The sequence below is a fragment of the Urocitellus parryii genome, chromosome 10, assembly GCF_045843805.1.
Source record: "Urocitellus parryii isolate mUroPar1 chromosome 10, mUroPar1.hap1, whole genome shotgun sequence".
Lineage (NCBI taxonomy): Eukaryota > Metazoa > Chordata > Mammalia > Rodentia > Sciuridae > Urocitellus > Urocitellus parryii.
In genome coordinates this window covers 26,071,068-26,090,732 of record NC_135540.1, presented here as the reverse complement: position 1 = coordinate 26,090,732, position 19,665 = coordinate 26,071,068, and positions in this window count along the sequence as shown.

Genomic DNA, 19,665 nt, shown 5'->3' with positions numbered 1-19,665 from the left:
TGGGCCAGGCCTACTGCGCGGGTGGAGTCGATGTCTAGCCTCCCCTCTGCTCTTGATTCCTTGGCTCATGGTAGTCTGTGTCCCGCCGTCCTCCGTGTGGTCATACAGACGGACATTCTGGGCCTGCGCTTGGTCCTTGATCTGCTCTCTCTGCAACAGCTCAGAGCACGGCCAGCTCCAGACTCTCCCCCCTACTCGGACGCTGCCTCTTCCCGGCTCTCTTCCTCCCTCTCTGGGAGTCCTTCTCCGGCCTCTTCCTCATCCCTTCTCTGCTGCCGTCTGCAGGCGCCTCCTCTTCCCATTGCCCTGTGCAATGCCAGGAAAACCCATGGCACTGGGGATTTCTCCTGCCACCGTGTGAGGATGCTCCTGGTCACTGTACCCCATGTCCCCCTCCTTCCCGGGCTTCTTAGCCAATGCGAGAGCCCCTCCCCTGGAGTCTAATGGACCCTTTCCAACGCCCCGGTTCCCTAGACGTGGATCTCCCCCCACTCGACCTTCCCAGTGCTTCTCAGCGCACTTAGGAGAATTCCGTAATCATCTCTGAGGTCTTCAAGGCTCTGGTCCCACGGATCTAGCCTGCAGCGTCCTCCCCCCTTCACCATCTTGGGCTCCTTCCTCGGGATCACTCTGCTCAAGCCACGCTGCTCCTGGCTGTCCCTCCCGGTGTCAAGGATGCACTTGGCATTTGCCCTGTGTTTCTCTTCTGCCCGATGCGCCCCACCCTGGATCAGAGAGCGCAAACCCCTTCCTCCTGTCCCTCAGGTTGATGCTGAGATGGCAGCTGCTGCTCTGCTCAGCCCCGTGACTCCCTGTCCCCTCCCTGCTGTTTCTCTTAAGCCCACGGGGTGTGTCTGTTATCTGCTCGCCCTTCCTGGGATGTTTCTCGGTTTCGCTGGCTCCTGGGCACCTAGGGGCTCAACGAGTCACTGGCAGGTGAGTGGCCAGTCTCTCCTCCCTCCCCGTCCCTGCCCCCACCTCTGCTTCTCCGAGACTCTGGGTAAAAGTCTGTGATTTTCCCAGGCTGGCCCCAGCCAGAGCCTGGCCGTGGCCTCACCTCTTACCTCTCCCCCTGCCTGCTCCCCTTCGGTTGCCCTCCAGCACGTCTGCCTCCATCTTCTGGTCTCTCCAGCCTCACTGCCGCAGCCTTAGTTGAGTGTCACGAATCCTCTAAAGTTTCATGGAAGCGCTGGGTCCGCCTCCCAGGAAAACACACACACAAACACCCTTTTCACACCAGGCTTAGAAACCCCTGAAGATTCTCCAAAACCCAGGAAGAGCCCCCTTCTGCAGGTGCCACTCTGCCACTCCCCTAGACGACGGTGCCCTTGGACAGGTCTCCCTGCCACTGGCCCACCCGTTTGCTCTGCTCTCCACAGGACAGCAGAGCATGGTCCCCGACGTGTTTCTGGAACACCTGCTGAAGGTTCTCCATCACCCCAAGAATAAACACCCAAGTCCTGGTGTGTCCGCACAAAGTTGCTGTTCCTCCAGCCTCAGCCCTCCGGAGCTCTGTTCTCAGCCAGGGCTATTCTGAAAAGCCACAGACCCCTGTGCCCTTGAACCTCCTTTGCCACTCCTGCTCTTACCTCCCATACACTTGGCTACCTGCCCCTCATCTTCTGCCCGACAGCTCAAGGATTATCAAGGAGGTACTCCCTAATCTCCGGGGGCCTCTCTTCCCATTGGACTGAGTTGTGATTATCATCGAGACCATGTCCCCTTCCAGAGGTGCCTCGCTGCATCAGAGGCTGTCCTCTCTCTAGCACCTAGTAGGTGCTTAATAGAATCATATTAAAAGACTGGATGGAGTGATCAGGTGAAAGGAGAGAGAGGTGGAAGCAGCACACTTAGGGCTCATATGAAATGGGGCAGGCACAGCTAACACCATTTCCAAAACAGGAAAATCCATATTGAGAGGAGACATAAACTGGACAGTTCTTTCATTTACAAAAAGGATTCACCACCAGGGGCCTCTAACAAGCGGGTGCTTTACCCATTCTATGTAAGTGTCTGCGTGTGGATCATTAATCATTTCACAAAGAGGCCAGAAGCTCACGGGCAGCCAATGGGAACCTCAGAACAGAATCACGAGGCTCCTGAAGCTACTCAGCAAAACAGCAGGAGGGAGGATTTTGATGGTTAACTGTTCAACAAGCTCCTCACTCTTCAGGAAGAAGCCAGGGAAAGCGGGCAGAAGAGGAAGACAAAGAAAACCACGGGGACGGGTCCAACAGGTTTGAGAAGACTAGCCGCACACCCCATCTGTCCCTGTGTCCAGGGGGAGGGCTTCCAGAATGATGGCCGACATGGCGCGGTCAGCAAGGACAAAGGGAGACCAGGATGCGGAAAGGTCTGGCCTTCACGGTGCACAGGGCGAGTTGGCTGGATCTACCCGGGCACAAGGCCGCAGGCTCATTCATCTTCTCACCAAGTGTCCATAGAGCACTGGGACCGGTCAGGCCCTGGGCTGGCCACCAGAAGGGCAGAGCTGAGCCAGGTCTTTGCACACCCTTCCTCTGGAGGCCCTCGCGCTTCAGAGGGAGAAAGCAACAAGCAAAAAAGCAAGTTTCCTCTGGAGAAAGTGGAGCGCAGGAGTCAGAGGGTGAGGTGGAGGGAGGGAGGGCGGGACACCAGGGCCTTCAGGAAGAGAGGTGGCAAAGCCTCCCTGAGCGGATATTGTCTGAGCCACACCTGATGGAAGAGAAGGAGCCTGGAGAAAAGCATTCCTACAAAAGGGACCATAAGAACCTTCCAGAAATAAAATGGAGGTCACTACGGCTGGAGTTCACGGAGAGGGCGAGGGTTGGATGAGGCTAGAGGCTAGACTTCCAGAAAGAACTGTGGAATTATTGTAAAAAACAATCATCAGAGGTCACGGAAGGGATCTCATCAGAAGATCCAGAGGTGGGTTTCCTGACAATTATTTTGGAGGGGAATAGGGTACAGGGCAGAGGAAGGCCACTGAGCACCCGTGAGCTGGCCACTGCAGAGGGCCAAGCAGCAGGCAGCGGTGGCTTGGATCAGGAGGGTGGCAGTGAGGGCAGAGAGCGAGGACAGGTTCCAGACCCAGGGCTGACGGCGGGTGCGGGGGAGCGGGGGGCACAGAGCTGTCGTGAATGATGACAGGAGGGACCTCTCCGAGGTCGTCTCAGACATTCTGTGACTGTGACCTAGGTACCCCAGCTATAGAGGTTGACCCCCTCGTGAGGGGAGCTGCTTGGCCTTGAAGCTGGGCAGAGCTGTGCCTGCGCCACACTGTGATTGTCACAGGCCCGTGGGTTGGGGGTGAGGATCCTTGTAAACCAGTCCCTCGAGAAACCAAGAAGAGATGCATCCTGTCATCTGAAGTTCCCGCCGGGGCTACATCTCCCGCGTCTTCTCCTCTGCTCTGGGCCATGTTCCCAGCTCTCCTAGATCAGGGGTGGTGTCACTCATCCAGCCAGAAAACAACCCATGATCTTGAACACCTCTGCTGCACACAGACCTAGGTCAGGCGGGTTGCTCACGATTTGCTCCCTGTGTGGCATCTCCCACCTTCCAGAGGAAGGGAGAGGCTACGGCTGTCTCCCCAACAATCTCAAGGTCGCAGTGAGTAGCTCTGCCTCCCAGAGAGACAGATACCAGAAAGCCAGCACGACACGGTCACATGACCAGACCTGCCGCTCCGTGGAGTCCCAGCTCGCTGTGGCCTAGGCCCCAGAGTGCTCTCTATGTGAAGGGCTCCCCTTGAAGGTGACAGGACAATATCCCACTGAGGGGTTCACTACCCCAGACCAGTGGTTCTCACCTGGCACAGACTGGGTCCTCCAGATGTTGCCTGAGGGGCAACAGCTTTGGTTTAGGTGACTGGGAAGGTTTATCTAGTGCCAGGGGCGGAAGCCAGGGATACTGCTAAGCACCTGCAGCATGGTCAGTCGACCCTGGGGGGTGTCCACCCTCCTCCTCACCTGGATATGGAATCCTGTCTTCCCTCCTTCTCTTCTGCTGCCCTTGGCTGGCCCTTCAGTGCTGCAGGCAAAGCCCTCAGCCCTCCGGCTCCCTCGACTCCAGTGTCCCCACTTGACATCAGACTCCTCTCCCCAAACTAGTAATGGCAACCTGTTTTTCCAAATTTTCCAGTAGCTTCTCACTGCAGGATGAACTGTAACTCCCCGCTCCCCTCCTGCCTCTTCTCTCTTTGCATGTTTTATTTCAACGTCTTGGAGTTGCTTTAATAGACCAGGCTCTCTGCAACTCTGTGCCTTTCTGCTCCGGGCTCCTTTACCTGGAAGGTCCCGCTGTCCTCTTTCCCCTCTCTCTCGCCTTTCTAGATGCCCAGATCCTGAGCCTCAACTGAAATCTGCCTGCTCGTTGGGTTGCTCTGGGCTGTCCTTGGGGCTCCTTTCTGACATTGTCCAAACTTTAACTAAATCAGATGTCACAACTGTCTCCTTGGTTTTTTAATATTTATTTTTTAGTTGTAGGTGGGCACAATATCTTTATTTTATTTTCATGTGGTGCTGAGGATCGAACCCAGTGCCTCACCCGTGCCAGGCGAGCGCTTTAGCTCTGAGCCACAGCCCCAGCCCCACAACTCTCTTCTTGTTCTGTGACTCTTTGTCAACATCCTCCTGGACTGTCAGCTCTTTTATGGCACAGTGTGTGGCCAGCTCATTGGCCCAGCATGTTACCTGCCACATACCAGGCTACAGCTAAATATTTATATGATGAATGATCACTTTTCATACCCTGAGTTGTCTGTTGTCTAGTTTTTGCTTGTTTGTTGTTAGCAGATTCAAAATTCTTCAAGTTTTCAGGGAATATGAAGCAATACCAATGAGATAGCGTGGCTGTTTTCAAATACCAATGAGCCTAAAAATCATCTTTTAAAAAAATATTATTCTATAATCAGCGTTAGGCACTCTTTTTAATATATATATATATATATATATATATATATATATATATATATATATATTTTTAAATTTTTTTATGAGGTGCTGAGGATCAAACCCAGTGCCTCACATGTGCTAGGGAAGTGCTCTACTACTGAGCCACAACCCCAGCCCCCTAAGAATCATCTTAGTGATTTGTTTTAAATATAGATTCCCAGGCCCCACATAGCCGGGCAGCTTTTAGGAATTATAATTAATATATCTTAAAGTTCACTTTTTCTTTGTAGAGTTCAGTGTTTTCTAGCATTTTCAAGCATCTTTAGTGTTTTGGTATTTTAGTGATGCAATTGTCACCACTAATTCTAGAATGTTTTTATCAGCCCCAAAAGAAACCCATGTTCAGTAGCGGTCACTCCCCTTCCCTCCTCCTAGACGTGGCGGCCACTAAAATACTGTTATGGGTTGGATGTGAGGTGTCCACCCAGAGCTCACGTGTGAAACAGTCAAGAAGGTTCAGAGGAGAAATGATTGGGTTGTAAGAGTCTTAACCCAATCAGTGAATTAATCTCCTGATAGGGATTAACTGAGTGATAATGGAAGTGGTGGGGTGTGGCTGGAGGAGGTGGGAATTGGGGCGTGGCTTGGGGATCTATTTGAATCTGGTGAGTGGAGTTGCTCTCTGCCTCCTGATCACCAGGTGAGCTGCTTCCCTCTGTCACACTCTTCCACCAAGATGTTCTGCCTCACCTCAAGCCCTGAGGAATGGAGCTGGCCTTTTATGGACTGAGACCTCTGAAACCAGGAGCCCTCAAATAAACTTTTCTTCTTTTATAATTGTGCTGGGCAGATCCTTTTAGCCACAGCAGTGAAAAAGCAGGCTAAAATAAATAGTTTCTGGTCTTCATCGGTTAGTCCATTCTGGATATTTCCTATCAGTGGAATAATACACTGCGTGGTCTTTTGTGCATGGCTTCTTTCACTTAGCACAATGTTTCCAAGATTCATTTGGTAGTGTGTTTTGGTACTTCGTTATTTTTTATGACTGAATATCAATTGTGTTTTCTACATCAGCTGAAATATGCTACATTTTTATTAGGGGTGGAGAAGGTTTCCTTCTCACATCCTCACCAACACTTGCTATGGTTCAGATTTTTATTATAGTTGTCCGACTAGTGATATTCTTTTGTGGTTTTGCTTTGCCTCTCTCTGATGAGTAGAATGGTGGTTGATTTTAGGTGTCAAGCTGACTGGTTTAAGGATACCCAGACAACTGGCAAAGCATTACTTCTGGATATCTCCATGAGGGTGCTTCTGGAAGTGATTGGCATTTGAATCCATGGACTGAATAAGGAGGATTTCCATCTTACCCAATATGGGTGAGCAACATCCAATTGCTTGAGGGCCAGATAGAACAAAGAGGCAGAGGAAAGATGAATTCTTCCTCTCTTCTGGAGGTGGGACACACAACCTCTTAACCAGCCATTTGTTACTACTGATCTTCAGCCTTTGGACTCCTGGGCTTACCCCAGTGGTTCCCCAGGTTCTCAGACTTTGGATTTGGAATGAGCTATGCCATTGGCTTTCCTGATTCTCCAGCTTGCAGATGATCTATCAGGGGACTTCTCGGTCTCCATAATCACATGAGCTAATTTCTATAATAAACACCCTCTCCTCTATCACCTATGTATTTATCTACCTACTTATCTATGTATCATTTATCTATTTATTCATCCTGTTGGTTTGGTATCTCTGGAGAACTGTGACTGAATACAACTAGTTTTGCTGAGAATTTTTTCATGCGCTTAATATCCATTTTTATATCTTCTTTATAGAAAAGTTTGTTCAAGTGCCTTGCTCATTTTTTTTAAATTGGATTGTTGTTGATGTTGTTGAGTTGTTGGAGCTCTTTACATATTTTAGATATTAATTTCTTACCAGTTATATGATTGGCAAAAATTTTTCTCCCATTCTGTTTTTTTCTCTCTCTTGACCTTGTCTTTTGATGTTCAATTTTAAAAAATTTTGATGAGGCCCAATTTACCAGTTTTTCTTTTGATGAACAGTTTGTGTGACACCCAGGAAACCATTTTGTCGTTCAAAGACACAAAGATTTATGCCTATTTTTTCTTCTAACAGTTTTGTAGGTTAGGTCTTACATTTAACCATAGAATCTATTGTTTCATATGGTGTGAGGCTGGAGTCCAACCTCATCCTTTTTGTGTGTGGTCAACAGTTGTCCCAGCATCATTTGTTGAAAAGATTTTCCCACCGAGTGGTCTTGACTCCCTTGTAGAGAATTCACTAATCCACTGCTTCTGGACCTTCATTTCTATTTCCTGAGCCCATATGGCCCTGCTCATGGCAGCATGACACATTCAAATGGCCAAGGAACCACACTTGGACAAACCTTGATCTAAATTACAGTTGCTATAAATAAAAGAGATCATCAAGAACAATGGTTCCCAGCCAGACTAAACATCATAATCATTATAAAGTCCTGGGGGAAAAATATGTCCTCGTCCCCAGGTCTCCCCTGGGGCCTCCCCTCCCTTTTGGCTTTGATTCAGGGGGACGGCAGGCAGCCGCAGGCAGCTCTGTTTTCCAATAGCCACTCTTAGGATCATTCCGAATTGGAAACTGCTGGTCCAGGTGATCAGTTAGCATTCTCTCAACAGACAGGATCTGTAATGTTAGGAAAAGAGGAAAGGCAAGGTGGACATTGGACACCCAAACATGCTAACTGAGCATTATGTGCGTGTTTGGCAATCAGAAGGATCTCTCCTTTGACAAAGCTGGAGATGCTTCTCTGAAAAGCAACTGAAGTGGACAAGTATGTCTCTAAGATGGGGAGGGGCTAATCCAGCGCTTCAGTGTTCTTGGAGATACGGGACCTGACCCAAGCCCGGGCACAGCGTCCTCCTGCTTGTCCCCAATGCCCCGTGGTATGTCCGTGTCCCCAACAGATTCTGGTTCTTTTTGAACAGAAACAGGATCTTTTCCTCTTTGGATCCCCAATGCCCATCACTGTGCCTTGCACACTGCAGGTGTTCAGTGAAATGTCAAATTGAGCTAAACATTTTCTATGTTTAGTCAAATGCAGAGCAAATGCAGAGGTCAAATAACAGGCCTTACGTAAAAATGCTAGGTATGTGGCGCTTTGGAAACAGAACTGGGAGGGAATTAAGCAATGGGATTTAAAAGATCATGTTGAAAAACCAAGCAATTATTTTTGAACCATGGTTATCATTTCTGTCCCCACCCACCTGCCTACCAGCTATCTGTCAGGGTCCCAGCAGGAAACAGATGGCTTCCAGCACTGACTGAAGAACTATTCACAGAGGAGTGGGCAGAACTCAGAGGACACGGAACGAAGCCCCTGGGACTAACAATAGCGAGATGTCCTAACCATCCTTACGCCTGCAGGAACCGAGGGACAGAGGAGGGCCCAGAACTTAGTGAGACTGGCACTTGGGAGGTGGATGCCCAGGAGGACCTGTATCCATATCCATAGAACGGGAAGAAAAGGGCAGGAGATTTCTCTGGAAGGACAACAGAGAATAGCCAGTATATCCACCCATGATGAGCAGGACGATGTGGCCTGATTCAGCGGTAACCCATAGGGGAAAACAGGTTTAGGGAGCTAAGGTACTGCAAATCAGCTAAGCACCGTAGTCTGTGTCTTATCTTTCATGCTTTCATTAATTCATTCATCAAACACTAAGTCAAATGCTTATTGAGTCAGGGAAGAGATGAGGGGCAGAGGAGGAGAGGAATGGGCAGGGTCTCTGGGGTTGAGGGAGAGACAAGAGGCAGCATGGGTGACCTGGTGCTGGAGGATCAGGAAATTCACAGCTGGTCCCAAAGAGGCTGCGTGAACTTCAGAGCCCAGACCAGAGGGAAATGATGCAGGGGGTGTAAGCAGGGAGTGGACAAGTCCAGTTTTGCCTTTCAGAGGGGCCACTCTGGCAACGGGGTAGACAATCTAGTCTGTAAACAGGGCAAACATCCAGGAGGTATATGTGTTGTGCCGGCAAGGGATTGGTAGTAGAGACAGCGAGGAGAGAGAGGTAAGTTTCAGCCATAGCCCGTAGAGATATTTGATTGAACAGGTGATGATGGAGACCAGGGAAGGACTGAGATAGCAACATCCTCATCCCTGTAGGGAGGCCATGGTGCTCCTCAGCAAAGTGAGATAGTAAGGAAGGGGTGGTTGAGCAGAGAAATGAGGATTGCCATTTTGGAGATGCAGGATGGTGCCTGTGGGAGATGTTAGGGGCAAAGAGTTAAATTGAAGAGAGGGATTTGGGAGTTATTTGCATGTCCCAGGAGAGAGGTTGAGCTTCACCAGGGAGCGTGTGTGGTAGAGCAAGAAGAACAGTGAGTCAGAACAGGGTCCGGGGAGCACCAACATGCACGAGGCAGATGGGGGGAAAGGGACCATTTCAGATCAAGAATGGGGAAGAGAGAAGGCAGCACACGGAAGTTAAGGGATCAAGAGCCTTCAAAAGAGTTGATCCACATTTTCAAATGCCACTGAACGTCCTCAAAAGAAAAGGACTGAAAATATTCAATTATCAGGGAAGCTGCTGGTCAGCTTGGTGACGTTTTAATAGGGCAGTGACTGGGAACAGAAGCCAGATTACAAAGAGCTGAAGAGCAAATGGATCTCTGAGCAGCGAATTGGAAGGAAGGGAGGAGGAAGTTGAGAGGTAACTACTGGAGATGGGGCGGGGAACTTGGGTATACAGGCTCAGGCTAAAAGGAGATAGGACAGACCTCCTAAAAAGGAAACGGAGCATTGACCATCAAAATCTGTCAGTAGGGGCCGGGTGCAGTGGCGCATGCCTGTAATCCCAGCGGCTTGGGACAGGAGGATCACGAGTTCAAAGCTGGCTTCAAGAAGAGCGAGGTGCTAAGCAACTCAGTGAGACCCTGTCCCTAGATAAAATACAAAATAGGGCTGGGGGTGTGGCTCAGTGATGGAGCTCCCCTGGGTTCAATTGCTGGTACCTCAACTCCCCCTCAAAAATCTGTCAGTGGGCATCAAGGAATAGAGTAGAGGACCCAGGGAGAAGGGCTCACCTCTGAGACTGAAGGCAAAGATGAGTGTGGACATGATGGTGCTCATAGACGGGAGTGGAAAGTTGCAGGAAATGGGGTCTCATGACCTTCAAATTGGAGACAAGTGTATTTGGTAATTTGCAAGATGAAATTTTGAGAAGGAGCCCTCAAGAGTGTTAGAGGGCTCGGAATGGTCACCTGGGAATGAAGGAACAGGAGCTCTCTCAGAACAGGTAAAGGTGAGACAGGCAAAAGGAGTACCCCGTGGAGGTTGGGGGCCATGACTTGGGGTGGCCTGGCCTACACGCCCCAGGAGTGCTCAGCCTACAAGATGCAGCCAAGACGGAGTAACCAGAGCCTCCCTGGGGTTGGGGGAGTGTTGAGGGGAGCTGAGGAGACGGAGGGTTCATGAGACCTGTTGAGCCACTCTGTCCAGGACAGAGTTTGGAGGCAGGAGGAGCCTGGTGAATGGGGAGGGCAGGGTGCAGTTCCTGGACATGGGGACTGGAGAGAACTGGGAAGTTACACAGATGTGACCAAAACGTAATTCGATTTTACTGAATCTGAGAGAAAGGCGAACAGTCAACCTCAATGCCGAGAAGTTGATGCTACTTTTGAAGCTGCTTATCCCAAAGCATCAAAGTCATGTGCAAGGAGCAAATACGTAAGAGGCATTTCGATGACTCTTGTCCTACAATGATGGCACTAATGATAGTTAAGGGGGTGACAGCTGTTTGAAAAGTAAAGGGAGGGACCATCTGGATTTTCCTGTCTTTGTCGAATCTGGGTAAGTGTTGCAGCCCTTTGTTAGGACGCTCTACCGGAAGGACTAGCTGTGTCTCTCATGAATAATGAATCCTGCTTTTTAGGGAGAGGCTGTGGATGAAAAGCAGCAAGCTCCCAAACAAGCAAACTTTCCAGCTGTATTTTCTGAAGTCGCCGAGTGGCTGATCAATGGCAAGGGGCACCTCAGTTGTGCAGATGCAGCCATCCCACGCTGGGTGCACCCAGACCGCAGTTCTGACCTGCAAAGGCGAGGAGCGCCCGGGACTCCTGTCAGATCATCAAACAGGATGCTGGCCTGGCAGCAAGCAGGCCTGGAAGCTGTTGGCAGTTGAATGTTGGGCTGCAGAGCCAGGCTCAGCCACAGGATGGGCACCGTCCCAAAAGTCGAGTGGCAATCTGTATTCCAGTGCATGCCCTGGGCCATGCTGCGGACCCTCCAGCCAGACACATCAAGCAAGGCCCACGCTCCTTCGGGACGCCGAGGCTGCTGTCACAGGGCACACAGGCCTCTTTGTTCAGGAATACGGCATGCATGGGGGGAAGCGGCGCCCCTCGGTTCTTGCCTTCAGGCCTGGGAAGAAAGACCTCACAGTTGAGCTGCGGGCTCCCCAACATTGGGGTCTGGGGAGGAGGGGCCTTGCTGAAAGCTAGTTGGCTGTAGCACATCCAAAAATGGAGCTTGAAGGGGTTTGGCAAGAACCGTGGCAGAGCTTCGCGTAGGTGTCACGCAGGCCCGCGAGGGGCTGGCTGGGGGCCCTTGGCAGCTCCCGCTTATTAAATGCATTGAGAAAGCGACTCCGACAGAGAAGGCTCTGTCAACACTGAGGCTCTGGAGCAATCCTTTCAAATGACAAGGAGCCTCTTGCTTTATGTGTGGAAAGAGCTGAGGAGAGGCATAGATTCAATGTGACGCCCAGGACCGGTTGAGTAATTACCCATTGCGACGGCGGTGGCTGCGCCATCTGCCTGAAGTGGTCTTCCATCAACTGGAGAACACTCAGCCGTCCAGCTCAGGGCCTTCTCTCTCTGCTTCCTATGATACCACCCCAAATCTGGGATGCCACACAAGAGAGGCGGCCTGTGGGGGAGATGGGTCTTCGGACCCTTCTTCTCTGACCTTAGGAAAATGTCTAGATCATCACCTCCCAGGCCTCCCAGCCTCAGGTGAGGCTGATCCATGGGCTCCGTTTCAACTCTATTCACAATGGACAGCCGATTCCCTTTGCAAAAATTAAAATTAAAAAACACCCTTGAATCTTCTTTTAAGCATTTATTTTTTAGGTGTAGATGGACACCACACAATGCCTTTCTATTTATGTGGTGCTGAGGATGGAACCTGGATCCCACCCATGCTAGGGGAACACTCTACAGCTGAGCTACAATCCCAGCCCCTAACCCTTGAATCTTAAAGGCATGGTTCTTTATTTGTTATCTCCAGAAAGCATCGCTGCAGAAAGCTATTGGGTAGATTCAAAAGCTGGCTGTATGGTTGGCACCCTGTTAGGTGTTTGCAAATTCCCAGCAAGGTGTAGGGTTAAAAGGAGTCACCTGGGTTCCTGGGGACTACTCAACTGCTTTCTGCAGCAATTTTTGTCACTGTGTCGGTTTGGTACCCACAGTCTAAGGTTGAAGACAGAGCATTGAGATTGAGAGTCATGTGGCAGCCCAGGCTTGCTGGTGGCGGGATCTGGATCATTGGCCCCTCCCCTATGAATTGTACCCCAAAGGAAGAGAAGTCCCATTCTTCTTAATAGGACTTGATAGGATAAGTCCTTTATACTCACTCTAGCACCTAACCCAGTGCAGAGCAGGAACCTAGCAGATTTTTAGTGGATGGATAGGTGTTTCATTTGTCTCAGGAACTGAGAAGAGATGTTTCTTTGTATTTTGGCACTGTCTGCTTTGTTTACAGGTGAGGCTGGGACATGCATCTTTTGAAAGGCTTCCAAATCTAAGGGTTCTTATTATATCACTGCTCCCAGGGCTTAGCAGGACCCCCAAGGATTAAGCCCTGACCACAAGCACTTCCTCCCCACCCATCCTCATCCCTAAACCTGGTCCCATTCCAGGCAAATCCTAGGGGAGGGGTTTGAGCCAAGAAAATTAGACATGCACACTCCAATTAATAAGACACCTTTATTTGTTCCCTGTATCTTATAAATTTCTCTAGAATCCAGCCCATCCCTGCTCTGCTCGCCTTGGTCAAGAGACCGACCTCGTCTTTGCTTCCCTTTTTACATCCATTCAACAAACATTTATTCAAAGTATATTGGGTGTCTGACACTCTGCTGGTTACTAGAGAAGTGAACTCAACTCTGTGAGTCTGGAGGCCACTGGAGAAGGGAGAAGTGCAAATGTCGTCCACACTGGTTCTGACACGATCGTGTACACAGATTGTACTGGTGGGGGCAGCTCACAGCAAAAGAAGGTCTTCCTTGATTCTCACACTGGGGAAGTTTGCTCCCTGGTGTAACCATATTGTATCTCATTTGTATCCACGGTTTACACAGTGTGATATATAGTTTCTTTACTCTTCACAATAATCCTAGGAGATCAGAGATCTGATTTCCACTTGACAGATGAGGAAACCGAGGCACCACTCAAAATCCCAGGGTTTGTAGAGGCTCAGACGATGAGGGCAGCTCTGGTCTTACCTACCCCACGATGCTGCCTTCCCACTGGCCTGTGGCCTTCCTCCCCACTTCAGATGGAGAACCTGGGGTTCATCCTTTCAAAGCGGGTAAAGAAAACCTCCAAAGCCAGAATCCAGTTCTTTACCTCCTTACTTTGGCCTCGGCTGCTTGTCTCTTTGTTTTTCAGTTTCTAAACTATAAGAAAGAAGTAAAAATAGTGAAGAGAATGTTCTGTTGCTTCCTTAATGAACCCACCTGCTGGCTACTGCTTGAGATTCCTTTAAAGAGGCACAAATCCCTTCATTCCACAGGTATAAATAAAAAGCTTAAGATGCAAATGCCTAGAAGCCTTAACACACAGATATAAATAAGTTCCACTCAAGTTCAGATGATAATAGAATATTCCATCCTGCTTGTTCCAAGATAGAAAGCAGAAATGAAAATCACCAGTATTACGTAGCTGTTACAGTGCCCAAAAGCTCTTACCAAAATCTCTTCAATTCAAACATTCTACATATATTTGAGTATCTCTTAGGGGCCAGGCACTGTATTAGGTGCTAGGGATACAATGGTCACCAAAACAGACACCAAAACAGTTCCTTGGTCAATGTAGGCTGAATCTATCCCACTCTGGAATGTGCTCCCAAAGGCCCACGTGCTGAAGGGTTGGGTTGGGTTGGGGTTTAAGACTGCATGAGCATGGAGACTTTTGCTTTTTAATGGCCAACATTGCTATCTCCGACCCCAGTGGCTGGGCCACATCAACATCCGGCCCTTCTGCGTTTGGTTCCTCTTACTGTCTCTCCTAAAGCCGCAAAACACAGCCCTCAGAGACAGAGAAATGGAAGTTGAACGTTCCTGGGGCCTGAGAAGCTCCTCCTCTGTGGCATCTTCATTTCTTGGCGGAAGAGTAGAGGGAGAGGCCCAGGGCGGCCATGTGCTTGTGGAGGATGGTCTCATTCACACCACAGAGCTGACCACTGCTTCCCAGCTGGTGTGTGGAACCCGAGGGCCGAGAGCAAGAGAGGGGAACAGAGTCCACCTAGGGGGCGCCGTCCACGTCCCCAGCTCTGCCTGTCAGCCTGGCTGATGGGATACCACAGCCCATCTTTAAAATGCAAGCAAAGGTCAGCCACCCAGAGAGCGCCAATACAGGTTTTAAAACCCCATTTCAGGACCCCTTGTACTCTCTACTGTTCATTTTTTTCTAAATCCTTTCATTGATGACATTGTTTAAAAAAAAAAAAAGAAAAGAAAAGAAAATGAAGGTGGATGGAAGTCCTTTGCAGTGGCTGAACTCTGTCTGCGATGATTTGGACAGATCTGGGCAAGTTTTCAGTCAACGGACAGAGGAGAGTGTTTCCCAGGGAGCTGCGCTCAGACTGGATGAGTCTCACCAAGAGCTTCTCCCTAAATCCCAGCCCGCTAAGATGCCTGCCTGCTTCCAGAACATTTGGAAATCTGCACATAGAACAGCAGATTTTCTCTCCAGGGCAAAAGAGGGCAGACAGCCTGTGCTTCTTGGAGCAAGGGAGGTACCCATGCTCTCTCCTCTGCCCCCAACTCACCTTCTCTTTCTCCTTGACAGTCTTCCTCTAATGATTAATCAGCAGAGAGGCCATAATTAGAGATGTCTTAAGTAGCTCTGGAGAGAAGCAAGAGTGGGTTTTACTCTCATAACAAAATGGGCATCTTGGCCCTGGTCCTCTGGTACTTGGTGACCAGACAGGAGCTAAGAGGTAAGAGGTGGGAGGTGGGTTCTCAAGGTCAAGGGCAGGTGAGGGAAGTCAAGGCCAGAAGTGCTTCCGTAGGATGCGCTTTCACTCTGGGCAGTCTCCCGCCCCAGGGGACAGCCAGGGGCTCAGCTGATGCGTTGACCCGACACCAGGGGCTTTTCTAGAAAGATGGCAAGGAAAAGCACCTCATCTCTCAGAACAGCCCACAGAAGGGAGAGAGGAGCAGGACTGATGTGTCAGGCTTCCTTCTGTCTCCTGTCTCCCATCTGCCAAGTTCCATCCCAAAGAGAGCTGCTCCCCCATCCTTCCAGATGACGTCATGCCGTCCCTCCTCTCAAGAAACCAGGTCCCATACCTGACCTGGTCGTGTTTTGCTCAACTCCAAAAGTGAAGGGGCGGAGAATTAACCTCCGTCCCTCCCCGTGACAGCAAAACCCCATCCCAGGGCCCCCGGGACTCATCCTGATGGTGCTGACTAAAGTCTGCTTTCACTGTCTTCCAAAAAAACAAAAATCAGCAGAGGAGTAAACGGATAGGTGGGGACATTCATGAGAAGGAGGAGGAGGAGAAGGAGGAGGAAAGGGAACAGGCTGGTGCAGCTAAGGGAATCTGAGCAGGAACATAAGGTGCCTGTCTCCGTATATGAATGACATCATTTTCTTTCCATAGAATAGGTTTTAATAGAAGAAGGAAAAAAAAAAAAACACCAAGAAGAGTCTGGGTGGTTTGTGGATAACATGGAGGCCCAGGGAGTGTACAGAGGGTACCCAAAAGGAAGGGACCAAAGAGGTAGAGCTGATTATGCTTTTGCAATTTGATATCTCAGGAACCTCTGGGTAGGGAGCCCTGGGGGAGTGGGAGGGGAGCTCAGGGTCCTAGGATCCCCACTGCTGGGAACCTCGTACCCAGGGAGGCTGCTCCCGTGCAGAGGACCGTGCTTAGAAAACCAGTGGCCGTGACTTGGTGGAGAGGAGAGCTGACTCTCCTGCAGGGGCCTGCAGAGAGGTCAGGGTGGCCCCCAGTGACTTCCTGTCTCTCCAGCTGGTCCTCAGGATGGACTGTGTGCACCCTTGAGCGAGAAGAATGGGAGATAGAAAACTGAGCATCCCCATTCCCCTTGGCACAAAGAGAAACAACAGAGTCCCCTTGAAGGATGTCCAGGTCCACTCTCCCTGGCCGGCAGCAGCTCCCCATGCCCATGATTTCTCATTTCTTTCCTGGTCTCAACCCTGAGAACATCTTGATGGCACAGCATCCCTTAGGGAGAAGAGCTTTTGTGGTCCCTCTGTTGACTGCATGTTGGCCTCTTGGGAGGAAGCCCATTGGCTTTCTCCTGCCAGAGACCCACAAAAGTTGCTAAGAGCATCCAGGAACCTCTGGATCACGAGCTGGACCCCTCCAAAGAAGGCAGGGGTGGGCAAGACCTTGGTGTCTATTTAAGCTGGCCTATAGGGTTTGCACCTCTGAGGGCTCCACAGTTGGCTGTAATAAATTAACATTATTCTTAAGGCTCTCTCCAGCATGCAAAGTGCTTCTGCCTTCAGCAGCTCTCGGCTTTAATAACAATACTGCGAAGTTGCTGATGAGCCATCTACACTGAAGAGGTTGTTAAGAGCAGTTCCCAAGGTTACACAGCTGATAAAGACTTGAGCCCAGGGTTTCTGATCCTAAATTCTCCTCCCCTTCTTTGCTAGATCCTAAAGAGGAGTCTGAGGGGGGGAGACTTTGCCTTAGAGGTGATGATTCTCATTTAGAGAGGTGGTTTTAAATGCTTGCATCTAAGGTAGGAAGGAGCTCCGAGTGTTTCAGGCCCGGGTGGTCTCAAGATGGTCCCTACCCCACACTATCCTGGGTGGCAGCCACGAAATCCTCCACCCTGAGCGTGTTCATTCCTTGATTATCACCCCTCCCACCTGGACTATTTTGAGAAGAAAATCAGCAAGCAGTTCCCAGCCTGCTCCTCTCTCTCTCTCTCTCTCTCTCTCTCTCTCTCTCTCTCTTTCTCTCTCTCTCTCTCTCTCTCTCCCCCCACCCCACCACCCCTGCCACCACCCCCAATGCACCAATGCGAGGCAGAGCCTCCCCTGGAATTTTAATAGCATCCCTCCGCCTCACAGCTGGGGGTGGAGATAAGGGTGCTTCCAGGCCTCTCCGTGCTCTCTGCCAGGGTCTGAGGGTGGATCTCTCACTTCTTCAATTTGGGAGCCCTTCACGCAAAGACATCATCATGCAATTATTAGTGCTCAGTGGAGAGGGGGCGTCGGCTCCGGGTTCCAGCCCAACTGTGTCTCTTCACTTACAAGAATCTCTTCTTCCTTGGCCTCAGCTGCCCCTCCATGCTCCCTTCTGCACCCTGCCTCTGGCCTTCCTCCTCCAGGCCTGGAGGAGCTGAAGACAAGGGACCTGATCTGTGGGGAATTCTGGGACATCCTAGGATGCAGGAAAACCCTATTTGAGGATCTGGATCATTCTAGACTGAAGGCTGTGGGGGCCTGGGAGCAGAGAGCTGGGCCTGCTGCTGCTTCCCAATCACCATCCTCCTCCCTCCAGTCCTCTAGACCAAATAACCAGAGGCATCACCAACTTCCTCTGTTAATATTTCTTTCTTTCTTTTTTTGGGGGGGTGGGGGGTTTGAACCCAGGGGCACTTAACCACTGAGCCACATCCTCAGCTCTTTTTATTTTTTTATTTTGAGACAGGGTCTCACTAGGTTGCTTACAGCCTCGCTAAGTTGCTGAAGCTGGCTTCAAACCTCCTGTCTCAGCTTCCTGAACTGCTGAGATTACAGGCATGAGCCACCACATCCAGCTGTTTTGGTTTTTCTTGACTTTTCTTTGTACAATAGCCATTCCTAGATTTTTGGGTGGAGATTGGCTAATGGGCTAAAAGTATTTTAGGCCCCGGGGTAAGTGGCTCCATATGCAATATAAGGAGTTGATTGGGGAACTGCATTAAAAAGGCTAATTTTGACTCCTTGCTGGTGTGTGCCTTTGGACCTACCTCTTAACTCATTTCTGCCTCAGTTTCTCCATGTATAAAATGAGAATTCTTCCTACCTGGAAGGGTCATTGTAAGGAATCGATGCACTTGAGAGTCCACTGAAGGACTCTATAAATGTTCAGCTCTTCACCAATACAGGGTCATTCTGGGTACCTGCTCAGTGCCCTCTGTCCTGAATTAAAAACCAAAGAAAAAATAACACCCTTCACTTTGGAAGTCACCTGGTCCTCATGTTTCTTTGCTTCTTCTCTTGCAAGCATATTGCCACAACCCTGAAGACATCACGCTCTGCTAAGTGCCAAGTGGAAAGATCTCCTCCCTTCTAACCCGAGCCACCAAGGCAGTTCTGATCTCCCAGGCACAGCTCACACACCATTGGAAGAGAAAGAGGCCAAAGGATCATCAGTTGGCTTATTTGTGTCTTTGTATCCACTATGCCCCAAGTAGGATTTCAGGCAACTCAAAATATGCCAGTACAATAAGATTCAAACTTAGATTAAAGTTCAGTAGGCGAGGACATTGCGTCATGGGGAAGTTGAGTGGCTGGAGGGACAGGAGGTAGCCAGGGGTGGAGGTTGACATAGCGCACCGTATGCATGTCAATCATGTAAGCAGATCCTCTCTGGATGAGCTCAAGGTTGATAAAAATCCACCTATTTCCACTGTGTGCCTTACCTGGCACTTTGGGGAAAGGATTAGAAGAGAAAGCCACCAAAAAAGGACACGCTTGGCAATACCCTCTGTTTCTGCACTGGGGACACCAAGGTCTCCAAGTGAGAGTCAGCAGGAGGCGGAGCGGTGGCTGTTTTCTGCAATCTCCAGCAGAAGGTGGGTCCAGTGTTTGGCATCCGGGAGTGGGAAGCGATCCTTCCGGCTTACACAACCAAATTGAGATAATTTGGGGGTTAGGCGTGCGAAATGCCATTCCATCAGGAATTCAAGCAAACGCAGACTTCATGACATGGAACCACTGTAGACATCATGGTAGCTCAATTAATTAAACCACAAACATTTACCCAGTGACTTTGGGAGTTCAACATCTAATCAGATGGTTAGAGATGTGTACCCCATATACACAAACTCACTCTCTCTCTCTCTCTCTCTCTCTCTCATCCACTGTGAGTATTGGAATTCATGGAATAACAGAGCTGGTGGGAAATTTAGAAACTATTTAACCATGGTAGGAAGGAGGATCCCAAGGTTTCGTACACTGCCTATCACAGAGCGAATGAATGGCCGCGTGGTGACCTGTTTAGCTCCTGAGGTGTGTCTCTCCCACGTTTTTGGACCTTGTTTCCTTATTCCTCCTCCCTTCCCTCACCTTTGCTTCTGGCCATCCCCTGCAGATCTCCATCTTATCTCTCCATCTTCTTCCTTCCTTACCAACAAAGTTGCTGCTGGTATTTTCACTGCTGCTGGTAGGGAACTCTGCTCTGGGGTCCCCCAGAAGCTGCAGCACCAGGACTTTGATTCTCCCGGTTTCTAAGGAGTTCCCAAGGTGAGGTTTGGGTTCTTTGCAACATAGGTGTTTACATCACGCATCCAGCTTCCTTTCTGCTAAACTATGGATT